The 17,583-nt window shown below is 48.3% G+C and overlaps 1 protein-coding gene across 7 annotated transcripts in view; it reads right to left on the reverse strand.

The window, feature by feature from the left end:
* The window catches only part of Oamb (Octopamine receptor in mushroom bodies), a 780,847-nt gene that overhangs the window by 373,587 nt on the left and 389,677 nt on the right, over positions 1 to 17,583 (reverse strand). For 5 of the 7 annotated variants that reach the window (XR_013319497.1, XM_077686278.1, XM_077686276.1 and 2 more), the window contains exon 3: positions 17,010 to 17,148. The exons of the other annotated variants lie outside the window; for them this stretch is intronic. The gene's annotated coding sequence lies outside the window, so the exon portion shown is untranslated. The remainder of the gene's footprint in view (positions 1 to 17,009; positions 17,149 to 17,583) is intronic. 7 annotated transcript variants of the gene reach the window in all.

Here is a 17,583-nt window from a genome sequence, read left to right on the forward strand (position 1 = left end):
GAAGCCACGCGAGCGGCCTGGCGCTGCCCCATTGATCGGCGACCGGCGCACGCCAGCGGCGCACTTGGGACGGCAGGGCCACAGCCTCCGGACGGCTTCCGCTGGGATGCTGACTCCTCCGAAGAAGGGCTCAAAATAGAGCCGCAGGCGAGCCTGGCCAACCGTGCCGCCGCCGCGCTGGCCTCATCGCCTCCTGTTTGCCGGACCCGCAATCCACACAGGCCCGCGCTTGGCCACGGTGTATATCGGGCAATTCTCATTTGGCCGCCGCGCACCACCGACAGGAACGCACGCTTCTTGATTGGGAAAAACTTGGCCCTTTTCCCGGTGCCCGAAAGGTGACTTCTGGAAAATGGCAGGCCCGTGTAGGGCGGAAGAACCAGGAAAAAAGCCACCCACCCTCCTACCCCTTCTATTCAGACACAGGTAGCCTTGAGCAGATTTTGGGCAAAACACAGGTACATAAACAAAAACTAACGGTTCTTAATAAATACGCCACATTCGCGTTTACGATAATAAAAACCGGATTAAGAAACCTCGCCAACACCAACGAGATAAAAATAGAACAAAACCAAATATATGGACTCTTCCCCCCGAGATCGCGAGTGGAGACAAACAAAAACAAAACATAGAAGACGCTGTCGGGGTAACAAGACAGCTTCAAGACTAGTCGAAGACGTATCGGAATAATCGAGCCCATATATATACACCACTCACAAGATTTATATCGTCTTTTTTTGGTCGTATGAACGACTAGTCATTGCTTCGTATCTTGAAGACCGCCATCTAGCACCTCGACTTCAGGGACGGAGCGGTTCGCCGTCTCCTGGCGGCCTCACTGCGGAGCCTCTCCGTGGAGCATCTCGCCAGGTTCACGGCGGTCAGGCTGCGGCCGCAGCGATCATCTGAGTCAGCTTCAACGTCGGGTGATTACGGGAGCCGGCCCAGCTTCTTCAACAGCTGCGTCGCTACATTTCGCTTCTCCTCTACCTGGGAACGGTACCATGGGAACTACGGCGCCGTCCTCCTAAAAGCCATGTCCAGCCTAATGTCCAGCCTAATGACTGCAGTCTGATTCAACTAACAGAACCGTCATCATAACCTCCATCAGCCAACCTATTCCTGGGGCATTGCCACGTGACCCGTGCCCACTGGTCATCCCTCAGCACCTAGTATGGGAGTGCCAGCCCAACCCCAACCTATACCTACGAGCAGCGGGTGGACCGGCTGACCAGGTCGGACCTTGCGGCGAAGCAACAAGTTGTCGCTAGAGCTCGGGCGGCCAGCCAGGATTCCCACACTGAGGACGTCCCCCACAGGGCTGGTGCTCCTGCCATCTTGCACCAAATGCTCACTTTGAAAATTTTTGCGCCTGAAGCCCTCCACAGTTTAAATTAATCCGGAGCCATCCACTACGGCGCGCCTCATCGTCTGTGTAGCGTCGGCGCGTTACACCCTGCAATCAATCGAAAATGTTTACGCTTCCTCCTGTGGCATCAACCTATTCCAAAAGGCCGCTGTACGCACCTAATCAGGATGGCAAATATGTCACCACTCCATCGAGGGGTATCTACCCTGTACCAGTCACTGGCGGCCTTAGTCACTGTCGTTAATCACTACACTCAACCCACGTGGAATGCCGACAAGGCGCGGTTTCCGAATCTCGCCATTCAGTGCACCTTAGACTCTCACCGTAATATGACTCAATTCAAGGGTTTTGCTGTACACCGCCCTTTCGCTGTCTTGATTCTTCGTATGGCGGATGTTAGTTATCTACAGTCTCACCTAGCAATTCAAGTTTCTGAAAAGGTTACTTTAACTGTGCAGCCATATCTCTCTTCAGGAACGGACCTCTGAGAGAACGTTGTTTTGAGCGCAGATGCTGAAGACCCGGGCCCCCTCCTAGAAGACCTAAAGTACCCCGAACTTCAAGCGATTGCAGTCCCTTGCCTTGGAAAAGGACACACTTGCCTTGTGACATTAGGTTCCCCCTCCGAATAACCCTCTCGCATTTACTACTACGGATGTGTCCTTGACGTTCGTTAGTACCGTTTATTTGCTGTATAATGTTGCAAATGTCTCCGCCTTAGTCACAGGGAGGCTTCATTACCGAATACGGATGCAGAAAGGGCGTAAAAAATGACATCAGCGTTCAAATGTGCCCTTTGCAAGTCTGACAAGGCAACGTCTTCACTATACAAGGCAACACCTCCACTACGTCCCACCAAGGAGAAGACTACGCCGAATATATGACAATTTCAGCACCTCGAGCTCGTTACTATACGTCACCCACGGAACGTACCATATCCCGATATCAAATCGTTACACAGAGCTGTCGAACAACCTGTCACAAGAACAATCACATAAATGGGATAATGACTGTCGTAAGCGGCTTTGTTCGCGCACTTATATGGGCTAGACACACCTGAACGAACACCCTCAATATTTGGACGCATTAAATGAAATTCACCTGCCTCACCTTTGGCCTTCCCTGCACGGAGTACAGGAGACTCCGATGGCTGCTCATGAGCTCGTGTTAAAACAGCTGCAGCGTCAGTGACAGTGCTCGCGTCTCATCTTCCGTGATAGCTTCCACCACCAGGCCTATACGCAACCATCTTACGCTCTTGAATGGAACTGTTCGGGATCAGCAGAAATGCTCGGCAATCTGAAATACCGCATGGGCATTCGCCGGTTATGCGCACCGACCCTCCTGCTACAAGAAACGAACTGAGCTCCACAACTACCGGAATGGAGTGTGCATATATATGTCACCGAGCGTTCGAGACTGACTGTGTGCAAGACCGGTAGTTCACCCTATCAAAGCAATTGTTTGCGTGCTTACCTGCCTATCTCAAACCCAGGTTACTCTTATATGGCGCACTACTTGGCAAGAGGTGGTAGCTGTGCGTATTCGCCTATCTCGTTTAGACATGGTCCTCGTCTTGTATTACGCTCAACCAAGCAGCGGCCATGCAACTCAGATTTGCCTAGGCTGGCTTGATTTCCGAGAAGCCCCGGTCCGCGTGGCCCCAGACTTTAACGCACGGCATGGGTCCTGGAGTTACCCTAGGAACAATACCAGGGGTCGGCTGATTCATTGCATATTTAGTGAAGCAAATTTTCAAATTCCCAATAGCGTCTGTACACCCACCGATCTACAAGCACACCCCGACCACCGCCTTTCGATCCTGACCTCGCTTGGTGGCTTGAACCTGACTGCTGGGCGAGGTTCCAGTGCCGCACCTTCGCCGATGCTGCCAGGTTATCGATTAAGATGATTTTCGATCCCAACTTTCTTCGCTCAAATAAAAGAAGGCTGACGATATAATTTCTGTCATTGAATATGCACTTCACACATCAAAGCAACATTTTAAGGGTAGATGAAGCCCGCAGCGCGCCAGCCCTGCATCTGCTCCTGTTATGAGCAACCCGCCGTCGCACGGAACCAACAGCTTCCCGCCAACCGTCATCTGAGGATGCCAAGATCCGCTCTAATTACCCTACAGTTCAAGCGCGAGACATGAACGCCGTGTTTCCAGAGCCCTCTGGATGGACTGGTATGTGCCACTCGGGTCCCTGCAAAGACAGCCTCGATCCAGCTCACGTTTCAGACAATGGAACGAGGTCGCATGCCGCAAAACCTTTTGCGTCGGGTCTCTTGATGCCTGATTTCGTAGCAATGAAGGGATTTTTTTCCCAACTAGGACGCACTCCCTCTGCCATACGATGGACCCTTACCCATTATCTTGAGAAAACAGAGAGAGAGAGAGAGAGAGAGAGAGAGAGAGAGAGAGAGAGAGAGAGAGAGAGAGAGCGCGCACTTTATCATCTACAGGACCTAAATCAATGTCCTGATTGTAGTCTTCAAATAACCGGGCGCACGTAGTGTTGAAGAATTCTCGGGCGGATCCGGTGCACATGTTTACAGAGAGCTTCTTGGGCAGCCTGTATGCCCACTGTCGGCGCCGGAGACAGCCAGAGCTCCCAGAAAGTGATGGAGGCTAGGGATCCAGCAAGCGTTGGTCGGGTGCATTCCGAATAAGAATAAGGGATGGATGGGTAGGAAGAACAGGTGGAACAGTAAAAATGGCCAGGGCGTGAATTACATTGAGGTACGCTGCCTCACGCGTGAGACAGGGACTGGGGGGGGGGGGGGGGGTACAGGGGGCATGATAGGCGCTGGGCGTGTAATTAGAGCGGCGGGAAGCGCAGTGCTGAGTGCGAACATTCGGCGGGTGGTACAGGGTTGGCCAGGATATGGGCAGACCTGGGCAAGGTACTCGGGTTAGCGCGTTTTCTAGAGCGTTGCCCCCCAGGCGAGCGTGGCGAGGAACTCAAACCAGTGTGAAACGTGGTCGAGGATTCCAATGTAGTACGGAAGTTAGGAAAGTCCTCCTGCGGCGAAGGAGGCAACTTAATCCATTTTTTTTCCTTTGCGTATGGAGGACACGCTTGAGGCAGAGGGTCATGATGCCATTCACTACCAAGTATGTAAAAACTGCACAGAGCGTTCCATTCAGTTAAACGAACATTATAAACAGAGATTGGGACACTGGACCCGTACCCACATCCTGAAAGCATGCAGAAATTATCGGCGTATCGAAAGCAAGAAAGCCACAATGAAGCCACAAGGAAAGCCATAATGCATGCGCTGTATACAACTTTGTGCAGCGTATGGCAGCATCAAGGCTCACATGATGGCTCCAAAGCATGGGTTGGTACCATTGTGCTCAAATCGACTCTCGATCCCACATCGCCGTATCTGAAGGCCTTTAGAGGGACCCTGCTACACGTTTTTCAACTTTTTTCGAAATCTTAAATGCTTGTGGAACGTTGTCAACCAACACATCTAGTACTTAAGTACTAGTACTTAAGCCTTTAAGCACTTAAGCTACTTTGTGGCCGATTAGTCTAATTAGATTAGGGGGCGCAAAGTAGCTCAACCAAAAATTACTGTTCCATGCTCATGAGGCAATTTAAAAACTTGCTCAAAAGATTTTTCTCTTTTTCCCGGTCTTGGCGTTCTTCGACCGCTGGAATTACGTCATTACAGCGGGGTAGCGGCTACTGGCCGGCGTTTCTTCAGTTGCCGCACTGAACGCATTCGATAACCACTTTAAAAAGAAAGCCACAAAATCAAAGCAGAAATGGAAGGCGTGTCGGCTGCAACGAGCAAATAACAGTGTCGCTCCGCGCTAGCGTTAGCTATAGCCTTTCGCAGTGCTTCCAGACGCGAAAGAAAGAGTAAAAGCGTTTATCGAAAGTGTTGCAGAGTCCCTTTAAGCGCTCTCTACGTGCGTACTTACAATAAGACGCACTTCTTGTATTCCCTTTCTCTTTTCCCTAAGATGACAAGAAATGGGGACGGGAATGTCAGCGAGGAATGTCCGAATAAATTAAAATCAGTCTTTCAAATGCCTGAGGATGTGCGCGTGCGGTTTCGATTCCGTAGCGGGAAGGAGTGGCGATGAAGCAACACTTGTGCGTGACGTTTGCGACAGAAAGGCGTTTTGTTGCATTGTAGCAGTTACAACAACGAGCAGCCTTGCGCAACGCGCGGTGAGGCGGCAGCCACGTCGGGCGTCGAAAGTGGAAAGGAAGGGGCTAAATTTGCCGTCCGCCGGCGGACGATCGACCTACTTTCACAGCAATGCTTGTTCACAGCACCGTGGCTCGGATGTCGCACGTGGATGGTACTGCCGTGGACGGAATACTCATTCGCTCAACGCTGGACGGCCATGTTTGCAGAAGGCGCCGCGCCATTGCGTCACCTGCGGGCATCCGCACGCAAGCGAGAAGTAAAGAAGCGGCGCCAAAAAAAAGGCACGCGTGCAAAAATACCTACGATCAATCAGCCCCGGTCGTGCCTAACAGCAGCGTGTACAGTGCGTATCGGCGCTTCAGCGTCGATAAGATACATAGTTCTTTAAAGTGTGGAACCCGATTTACCACAAGGATTTCTTCGTAACTTATTTGTAAGTGGTTGCTAACGGAAAGAAAGGCTTAAAATATCAATTAAAGTATCTCTTATTTGCGTAAGGGAACAACCACCAATTGCGAAATAGTTGAAAGAATCCCAGGAATGGAACATACATGATTTACGTCGATTGCGTCAGTGTTCTATTATTCAGCGCACCAGCTATGTCATATCCGCTAGAATGCCAGTGTATTTGGCGGTAATTTTTACGGCTTTACACAGGGTCACGCGCACCTCACACGGCCAAAAACGCTTATTGCAGGTTGCCGACGACTCATTTAAAACAGCGAGCTCTTCTTTAAGCATGGCCCACTCTGAAGCGTTAGCGTGTGCGTATGCTCGCGGAAAATCCTCCGACGCTGGAGCTCAAAGCAGGGGGGGGGGGGGGGGGGGGGGCAGTCAGGGAAGTACGCCCACACCTTTCTGGTGACACTACTCGCCGTGATGGTTACTGTAAAGAGCTCCCCTATGGGGAGCTCCTGTAGGGACCATATCAAGGAACTCTACCACCAACGTCGGGCCATCTAGAACGCTTTCTGTAACTCGAAGTCTTTGACACTAATTTAAAGCGCTCTCGTGTATTAGTGCAGCGCAGCCAACGGCCCACTTCAGGCGTAGGAGTCAGTTACATATGGATGATGAAAATTTTGAGGAAAAAAAAAAAAGGAATAACGCAGATGCACAATGGTTACGTCGTGTTCTGAGGAACTTCTAGTAGGTGCCGAACGCCTCACGAGCAATGAACTTGTACGTCTACGGAGGAGAGTAGACGAAGGTGTCTGGCACACCCGGACGGGTGTGCCAGAAATGTCACGAGCTGCTACAACCACAAGAGTCGTTGCTGAACCACTACTTGGAATTTTTCGGAAAAAAGTCTTTTTGGATTCGTATGCTGCGTAAACTCGACCACTCGTGGTTTCGTAGCGATGCGACTCACGTCAGAGCAAAACATACCCGGGCTGGGACGTGCAATTCCCAACAAACACGCGAAGCAGTTTCACGTGTGGCTTGATTGGCATCGTGCGCCGTTCAGCATCGCAAAGAATACAAAGGCGTATCCTTCGTTGCCACCTCAATTCGAGCGGCTGGATGCAGTGGCCAAACGCGCGGCATCGCGGAAGTTGACGCCTATTCTGCTGCCTCAGCGTGCTGCCGGGCATCCCACCAACAAGATCATGAACCAGGTTGAGAAAATTATAGAAGCCCATGAAATTAATAACATATTCACGGACTTCTTTAGCCGTGTTTTTAGACCACAACTTGGAGCGTTTTTCGGTGAACTGATGCAGCCACTCTTGCCTGCAGGTGTTGTCATAACGAGTGCCAAGATCTATCATTTTGTAATATCAAAGTACCTCTGGTTACAAAAATAAGCAGTATGTAGAAGCCAACTTATTATTTATTTATTTTTTGCTAAATAAAACCTTTATTGCATATTGAGATGCTACCATTACCATGTTTCACGCCGTAATCAAGCCAGCTTAACGTAATGCGATATCAGATGACGATTGCACTTTTTTGTGGCATCTCATATAGGAACACAATTTACGGTGTGCAATGGTGCACTTCGATGCTCTTCATGCGCACTCGCAGCGCTTAAACACGCACATCTGAACTAATCTTGTCGCGGCAGACTGATACCTGACCAAGCGCCAAATCACCGAATTTGTTTCATAGCTGATAGGGAGGGTATTTCCAGTTGTGAATGCAAATTATGCGCGTTTTGTCACCAAGTGCATATGAAATATATACAGATTATGCCGGAATAATTGGGCCGCCAAATATTTCTTCCTGTAAGGTTTCGAAACCCAAGTCCGTATATACGCGGCGACAATAATTGCGGCCCTGGAAGTGACTTGAACCCATGGTGACGTCGGAGGCGTGAATTTGTATTCCTTTAGCGAGAAAATTCACTTCGCCCCTGACATCGCCTACGAGAGCGGCCGCCCGTGCTGATTGGGCCATCTCCGAATGTCGTGTGGAACGCCCCAAATCTCGAGACTCACTTTCCGCTGAGTTCAGCGTCGCCCGGTGGCGCGGTTCGTCATTCGCCCTATATTCTACTCGGAGGCCCATTCTTTTGCCCGGCCATCTTTGGGAAGTGTGTCACGTCCGCCCACCCCATTTCTGGCTGGTGAGAGCGCGCAGACGAATCAGCGGGGGGCTGCTGGCGAAAAGGTCAGACAGCGATAGCTGAAGACGAGACTTCTGGCGACACGAGATTCCGCCTACGATGTGTCCCGCCTCTTCAAATGGACAGGGGAAACGCTGCTAATTCATGGGCAGATGCGTAAGTACGTACACTCACGTGCTGATGGCTAAACGTGGATGCGTAGTCGCGAGTTTTGACGGCCCCAGTCTAGCGATTTATTACCGTTTTATGTTTTCACCTCTTGTTAACGTGAACAGATGCGCTGTAGATGGCAATGAATGAGGTGAAAAACACTGCTTCTTACGCCGTATCTTCTTTCCTACTGCTCTTAAGCGTGTAGTGTTTAAGAGTATGCTTTCGCCTTCGTGCCGCTCTCAGTTGAATCCGCTTTTGTTGATGTCATCAGCGCTACTTAATGGTGAGATTTCTTGCCTTTTTCAAGCACGTTGTTTGGTGTTGCAACAGTATAATGACCGCCACATAGGAGCCATATCAACGGCCGCTGAAAGCGAAAGACCGCAACGAACGCAGCGGCTTTATCCGAGACGCTTCATTTTTCAGGCTCCACCGAGAGGCGCACCGCGGTCTAAGCCACGGCCTGTCTGCGTTGCCACGGACTGCTCAGGCTTTGGGTGGCCGCTCGTATACATACACTTCAAGCCCAGCTACGTTCCCTTACACATATGCGTGCAAGCGTAGTAAAAAAAAAAAAAAATCCCGGGCCATCTCTACTAACGTGAAACCTGGGGAGGGGCAAAGTATGCAGTGTATAAATGTATTCTTGGCGTTTTTGCCAACGGAGATGAAACCGTTGGGTATACAGCTTTGATGTAAAAGTCTCTTGTTTTTGAAGCACGAAGCTCTCTAGCGCGAGGCGTAAACGAATGTCCCGGTGTTTTTTAGCACGCGTTACGTTCCAGTGCGAGGCGTAAACAAGTTTTCCGCTGTTTTAGTAGCGTGACTACATGAGACGAACGACGATTACTACGACGAAGACGACGACGACAGGAGACGCCGACAACCCCACCCCCTAAATGGCTTCGCCCCTAAAAACTGGTGCCGGATGCGAGAGATGTAGCGAAGGCCGGCGCGGAGATCCGTCTCTGCGACGGAAGCCGAAATTCACTTTGCAGTCGCCGCTCAGGGTCGCCCCATGCTTCCCGGAAGCCGTCCGCGCATTTTCCAACATCCCCATCTTTTCATCTTCGTTTCCCGAGCGGCGTTCGAGTTTAGAGCCTGCCGTAAAACGAGGTACTTCACCAGGTGAACTTTGTACTGTGCACGGTGCGGCTAAATGGTTACAATAAAAGGAGCACGCCCCATGATCGTCCGTCTTTGTGTGAAGGCGTCGGTTCACTGGAAAGATTTTACTGCCCCTCGTTTATGTGCACTTCCACGATTTCAGCATGGAATATCATACCCATTCAACAACGAGAACGGCGAAGGCGCCGCGACGTAGAAGGACACGAATAAAGGCGCCAAACTTTATCTGTTTTCCGGCCATGGAGAGCTAAGCTTTCCACTATTTAAAACTAAATAAAGCCGAACCGTATCAAAGACGCGAACGTAAGCCTAAATAAAAAAAATGTCATATAACTTAAAGGAGCCATGAAGACAAAATACAAGTTGGTTTTATTACAAAGACTGTTTAGTCCCGATAATAGTGATACCAATATCATCGCAATCTTCGAACAAATAACGGAGATATTAAAGAAAACGTGTGAAGCAGTCGCGACCCCCTAGCCAATTTCCCGCAACTTTTCTATGACGTCACGGAACCTTGTTTGTGCGATTGGCGGCCGCCTAACTGACTTGTCGCGACGACACATGACTGGACGTCTGTAATGGGGCCTCTAGTTCCATTTGACCGCATCACTTGAATGCTAACGTGCAGTTAACGCACTGAAAATTATATTTTATTGTTGGCCCGTATGACGTCATTCATGCTCATAACACGTCACTATGGCGCAAAATTTGAAAGTTTTTAAATACTTCTAGCTTTTTTTCGTTAAAAAAAAAACATCTTTTGTGGCTCTAATGGAACTCAGTGAGATACTGAATCCTACTTCTTTCAAATTAAACAAAGTTGTATTTTCTCTTCATGGCTCCTTTAAGACAGGGTTAATTCAGTTCAACAATTCCGGAACGCAATCTGAAAAAAAAAAAACAGAACAGGGATAACGGTAATCTTTTTTGGTGGCATTTATTCCCTGATTTCTAAGCTATTATTTTATTCAACAGGACTGCCCGCAAAAATACTACACTATGGGGCTACAAGTTAGCAAACAAAAATATCGACATAACGGAGAAGGTTAATTTCAGAGATTATCGGGCCCATACTCTGCGAACTATTATTCACTTTCAGTAAAGTGCCTCTCTGTATACTTCTAGGGGCTTTTCATCGATACTCGCAGACCAAATGACATTTTGGCTGCATATACACCAGCCTTGCTTTCATGCAGGGAGGAAATAATTTCCCGACGATTCCGGAACGCGATAGGATGTTCAGAGTGAGCTGTTACTCTTTTTTAAGACGTCTTTTGGCAAAGTCGCAACAGTTCGGCTCCATGGGCACGTATACCGGCATCTTTGTGACAAAAGTGTAACTAACAAGTCTCACTTTTTCTGAGCTACAGGTTTACTGTGATTCTCTCAAATAAAACCACGCTTTCACTGTCGCGGCGCTTGCTCTTTCAGGCATTCCCGACTAGCGCGGAGGAACAATCGAAGCAAAGTGTGGCATGAACCGGCGTGAAGCCACGCGTACCCACGTGTGTAATGCTTCTTCATTTGTAGGTCCCCGCGATTGGACGGCTACAGCGCCGCTGTTGCAACGCGTCCTCTACCCTGGCCTGTAATTTGTGCGCAGAGCCTGCGGCACGTGACGATGTACGCTGACGACATCACCTTGTGGACTGAAAAAGAAGACTACGCTACCACTGAATCATCATGCACAGAACCCCAGGCTGCTCTTCTCATCCTTGAAGACCTCCTAACAACAACTAGCATGCACATACCCCCCACCAAGTCTACAGTACTGGAAATACGAGGCAGTGCTTTTGAACGCGACAAAGTTCATCTTTTTACCCGTGCTCATGAACTTTGTGAACCGCAAGGTGGCTGGGTCAAAGGTGTTCCAATCAACAGCAAAGACAACGCCATTACCTGGGTTTAACAACTTAGGAAAAACTGGGACGCCACAATTTATCTTCTAAAACGAATAGGCAACGAATACGGAGGGGCAAGCACGCAATTCATTCGGCTCACAGTTCGTGCTGTTCTTACATGCCGGATCACATACGGCAGCACCTGCTTCAATTTGACTCGTACCCAGCTCACGCAACTCATAATCTTGCACCACAAGCTACTCAAATGCATTACCGGCCTTCCAGGACCTACCCCGACTGATCACCTCTATAACTATGCCGAGCTTCCAGCAATCGAATCTATAACAGAATACGCCAACGGCATCCATGAAGGCCGTAGGACACTGACAATCCAGGGTAGGCACCTAACCAAATATATTGCTACCCACAACACATCTGCACAGAACCGATACCCTTACCCGTCCGGCCACACCACCAGTTTCACCTTGGCTTCGGACCCAACCAATCAAGCATAAACCTCGCTCCCGCAAGAAACAACGCAGATACAGCCACCAAAGAGCCACGCTCTATAGGCTACATCGCTGCACAGAGCTAGGAACGTGTGGCATTTACACCGACGCGTCCATAAGAGCAACAGCCATAGTAGGAAGCGTCTACCATGAGTCTGACCCCACATTCTCGGACGTAGTCACTATCTCCACTGCAGCGGAATTGGACTCCACCACAGCAGAACTAAAGGCTATCCTCCCGGCTCTGTAGACACTGCAGAGACGCTAAACACAAACCGAAACGAATATATATATATATATATATATATATATATATATATATATATATATATATATATATATATATATATATATATATATATATATATATATATATATATATATATATTTAGTAAAAAGGGGCGCAATAAAAAACATAACAAGTTTACTTCGAAAACATAACTTTACATCGACGTTTCGGACGGGGACCGGGACGGTCCCCGTCCGAAACGTCGATGTAAAGTTATGTTTTCGAAGTAAACTTGTTATGTTTTTTATTGCGCCCCTTTTTACTATTTAACCTTCACTAGCCTAATCGCTTACCTTATATATATATATATATATATATATATATATATATAAGACAGAAAATAAGGGTTGGCAGTCAAGAAAACCTCGGAAAGCAAACCTCCCCTTTGCTTTTTTTCTGTCTTATTTTCACGAGGCCCCTCATTTTTTCCCATTTTCTGATTAGCTACACACACACACATATATATATATATATATATATATATATATATATATATATATATATATATATATCGCACCAGACTGGTATTCTGGAGGTCGTGGGTGTTCGGATCCCACCCGGCGGGCATTTTTTCTCCACTGACTTTCTTTCTTTCAAAATTCTTTATCTGTTTCAATGACCTACCACATCCTCCCCTTTGCTTTCCGAGCAATAAAACTTGGAAAGGAGCAATAAGACTTGGAAGATGGTAAGATGGTAGAGAACACAAGAAAAAACTGCGAACAAGGTAGAAACCACGATTGTTGCCAACATTTCAGCAGAGACTTGCCTTCGTCGGGGCAAGCGCACACGCACACGCACGCGCGTACATGTGTGTGCATGCGTGTGTGTGTGTGCTTGCGCGTGCGAGTTCGTGTGCGGACCACTAAGTGGTCCGTGTGCGAGGCGGATGCGGGAAATGATCCCACGACACCTGCGAACATTCTTTTTTTCCTTTTCCTCTCCTCCGCTTCCTCGTCCCCAACATGAGGCGTGCGGCCTCTCCTACACGAATAAATCCATTCCTTTGTGACGCGCCGCGATTGGATGGCCCAGCTGCCGTTATGCCACAGCTTCGGTGCAGTTTTCGTGACACACATCCATTTTAATTCGGTGAAACGTTATCATATATCAATTGCAGATACCCCGAAACACAGGAAAAGGCTGAAGATAGCTGTTGTAAGAAAAAACTGGCATAAACTGAGAAATTCGAGGCGAAACTCCCTGTTGAAGAAGCGGCACAAAGGGCGCAGAATTTTGTGTAGCCAGTACCGGGGATTTACAATAATGTCTACCGCCTAACGTAGCACAGTTGAAACTAACAGATCAACGATGACGAAAAACGCTGAAACGCTGCAGGGCTCCCGCTGAGCGCGCGACGACGAAATTCGCAGTAAATATTTTTTACGCAAGGCACCCATTTACCAACATACGAATGATGCGTTCGCTAGGAAACAGGCAGCGTAATTTAACGCCTGTCACGGTTGTGAATGAGTAATGCACACGGCTCTTGAGTTTGGCGCCGTCGGCTCAGTAATCACCCCTGCCAAGTATTTTTAGACGGTAGTGGCTTTTTCCGGTACCCGAAAATTCGGACCAAAATTATGGTACATCCGAGCGCTCTAAAACTCCAGTTACAAGCCAAAGAAAGCCGCGCACTAAAATAAAACTATGGTTGCGCGTTGTTATACTGATAAAGGAAACTTCACCGTAACTGCAGTTCTTCCGTTTCTTCGACGCAGAAAAAGGGTGTGGCACGCACGGCAGAAATGAACTTCCGTTGTACTTTACACTCTTGGAAACTCCTTGTTGGCTGCTTCATGACAATGCACTCAATAACCAATGACTACATCCAGGAAGCAGTGATAAATGGAATAGCTTGGTAGGTACCAATAGGAACTGAAAATGAAGCTAAAAAGGCGTTTAAGGCTTTAAAAAGAGCGAAAGCTTAAAAAAGCGGTGATACGCTTAAATATGGCAGTGATATAGCAGCGGGAAAGCTCGCAAAACTTTTTTTTTTTCAGACTACCTCAGGACATGAAAGGTACCTATAAAAACAACAACATCTGATTCTAATTGGCAACAATTGTGTTTTCAAAGCGCTCCAGGGGATATTAAACACCGTATAACTGTTGTCTTCACTCAAAGATCACGCGTTTCGTGGCTTTTTGGGCTTCCTTGCGACACCGAAGGAGCCTTGGGACGAGTATTGGGCGCACCTTGAAGATACTCAGATGGAGAAAATCAATCCGGAGTCCTCCATGAGAAATAAAAACTCAAGGCTGGCGTTTCCTTCTCCTGTTTTCCTTCCATTTTTTTGTGACGTTAAAGGCACAGCCAAGTGATTTTGTGCAGTATATATTCTTTTTATCCCAAATGAAAGGGCATCACTTAAAACACGTTAAACCAAAACTCCTTTACTCAAAGCGCCCCAGAACGTTTGAAAGCGGAATTTCTTAGAACTACCTACGTATGATGCCCCGACCTTAAGTGTGGGTACCCCGACCGACCGATTCGCGAGGCCCACCTGGCGAACCAGCGTCTGGGACTGGGCGCGACTATCACCAGGAAGAGACTCTTACTCAGACTGGGCAGGCCACCTCCCGAACAATGAGACGTACCTCCCATGATAAGAATGGGCGTTATCCCCATTTACAACGCGAGAAAGAGAGAGACCAGAGCATGCATTCTTGGCAAACAACGCATAGATTGAGACCGCCCGCTCTCTATACCGACTCCACCGACTGCACCAGGTGGGGAGCTATGGGCGCTGTAGTCACTTCAACCGCAAAGCACAAACCACAATCACCCTATTCTTCGCCCTATCACCTATACTGCGTGCGCCAAGAAGGCGGCTATTGCGCTGGCTCTCCCCCAGACAATTGAGAATACCATTATAACATACCACCCCACAGTCTTTCTGAGAGATTTGCCCAGACCACTTGCTGCAGAAGACACCCTAAAAAAAAGATCAGTACTGTATGGACGCCGGCTCACTCGAACCTGCAGGGCAACACGACCACCTACGAAATCGTCCGAGAGCCATCCTGCTACGCGACCTGAGGGTCCAAGTTAGAAACTGACCATTCTTTGCTAACGTATCAAGAAATCAAGCAGTATTATAATTTTGAAAAAAGGATCTGTTCTCCCACGCATGAATTCCTTGCCAAGATCCAGGAGCATTTTTGCGGCTCCTCTAAACTAACATCTTTCTTTATCCGACCAAATTCCATTGACTCTATTCGCAGTTTCCCCAGCTGTGTAAGCACTGCTTTTCCACGCGCACCGCATAGGCCCTTATATGAAACTGTTCGGTCGATAGAAGATAGATAGAAACCCGCACTCTTACCATAAGCCGTTGGAGAAGGAGCTGCCAAGATAATGTCCCGACTCCCAGCTGCAATTAGTGGAAGCAGTCGTTGTTGCCGGAGTCTCCAATGGTGTCTTAAACGGAGGACCCCACTTCACATTTTGATGGTTTAACTGACGTTTATTCTCTCTTTATGCCGAAACGGTGGCACCAGACTGAGGCTGCCTACTTGATATTTATATTTATTTTTATACATATATATTTTTTACGTAATAAAGGCCGACCCGACATTTTTGTACTAACTACACGTTGTCGAAGCAAACCTGTGCTCCTTAATGAACAAGAGAAAACGCACAAACGTCAAAGAAGCAGTGCAACAAAGTGACTGCACAGTAGAGCGTCGGCGATTCGAATGCCGTGGTATTTGGCCTGCATACATTGATCTGGAGGCGCACTCCTTTCCAGAAACCTCAAATCAGATCGAGAACATACGTCGATCACACAGGAACCGTCTAGGTGAACGACCAACCGGTTATACAATTTCCTTATCAGACGAAATAGCCGGGCGCAGTCTGATGCCAGAGGAAACGAATGGATGTCCCGCTTATAGTACGGGATAAGATCACCCTGCCGGGCAGGTGCCCGCTATAAAACATAAACAAAACCGTTCACAAACCATGGTTTGGGCCAATATATATATATATATATATATATATATATATATATATATATATATATATATATATATATATATATATATATATATACATATATATATATGTATATATATATATATATATATATATATATATATTATATATATATACATATATATATATGTATATATATATATATATATATATATATTAATGTGTGTGTGTTTCAAGAACACGGTAAGGAACACCCCAATCTTGTTTGCTTTCTTTTTCATGCTCCAACGCACTGAAAAAACACGGGAAGGTTATTTTTGTGTTTATATGTGTTAACAGTAGCCTGAGGTTCGGTCAATAAAAATGTAGAGGGCTCGATCAAGGCCTCTTGCCGCAGAAAGCACCGAAGTCACAACTTCGTTGTAACAAATGAAGCTCCGGGCACCACGGCGCGCGCTGACAACACATTTCCGTTTCGCTGCGGCGAATGAACGAAGTTTAAAAGGAAAATGGCAAATACAATAGAGGCCCCAAAAAACAGCCCCGAAAGAAACGCCCGCCGGAAGATCGAGCCACTGGAGGCTGCACTGTTTGTCTGACCAAATTCAAAAGCATGCCGCGGATTCGTTCAGGCTCAATTGGCGGCTCCGCTGACGACAGCGCCGCAAGAGAAGAAAAAAGAAAAAAAAAAGATGCTTTTCTTTTTCTGCTTCTCAGAGGCGTCGGCTATTGGCGAGTGGAACGAAGTTTCTCGCCCCACGCCACGCGCTGGCCGAAAGCCGCGAGCGGTGAGCCGCCACGGGCGCCTTCGTCCCCTCGGACAGAGCCGGCCGTTCGAGCAGGCCAAATCTGAGGTCAGACGTTTTTGATCCCGATCGAAAGGCGGCCTGTCCAGGGTTATTAATCGATTGCGAGCTCGGCCGAATAGCGGGCCCCGATCGATGTCCTTAGTTAGAAGAGCAGCGCAGCTTAAACAATCACAAGCGAGCCGCGCCACGGCGATACCAGGTCGCAGAGCACATAAATAGCCCACCAAGTTTGCTGAAGCCACGTAAGCTGGCCGCCGGGCTTCGATCAGCGCCGCCAACTTGAGGACCCCGGGTGGCTGCCGAGGCGGCTGCTGCTGCTTCCGCTGCTGTTGCGCTGGCGTCTACCGGCCGTGCTATCCGGGTCTGCAAGGCAGTTGATAGGACGGCATGCGTTACGCGGGACGCGATAAGGCTGCATGTGGCAAGTCAGTTGGGCAACAAGACAAAAAAAAAAAAAGAAAGAAAAAACGTTCCTGCGCCCTAGGGGCGTCGGTACGTTCAGAGGCTGCTGGCGGTAATAGGGTGGTGTGAAGCACCCCACAACCACCACCACGGAGCACATCCTCCCGCGGGCCCGAAAAGGACCACGGAGTTCCTCCCATTATATCATATCATATGGTGCATACATGGCTCCAAGTAAAAGAATTGATTGATTATGAGGTTTAACGCACCGACGCGTCACAGGCGATGAGGCGCGCCGTGGTGAGGGCTCCGGATTAATTCTGACCACCTAGGCACCTTTAACGTGCGCCGAAATCGCGAACACACGGGCGTTTTCGTTTTCGCCTTGATCAGAAA

Source organism: Haemaphysalis longicornis, unplaced genomic scaffold, assembly GCF_048455015.1.
Source record: "Haemaphysalis longicornis isolate Haplotype H1 unplaced genomic scaffold, Haemaphysalis longicornis Haplotype H1 scaffold_1, whole genome shotgun sequence".
NCBI classification, from domain to species: Eukaryota; Metazoa; Arthropoda; class Arachnida; order Ixodida; family Ixodidae; genus Haemaphysalis; species Haemaphysalis longicornis.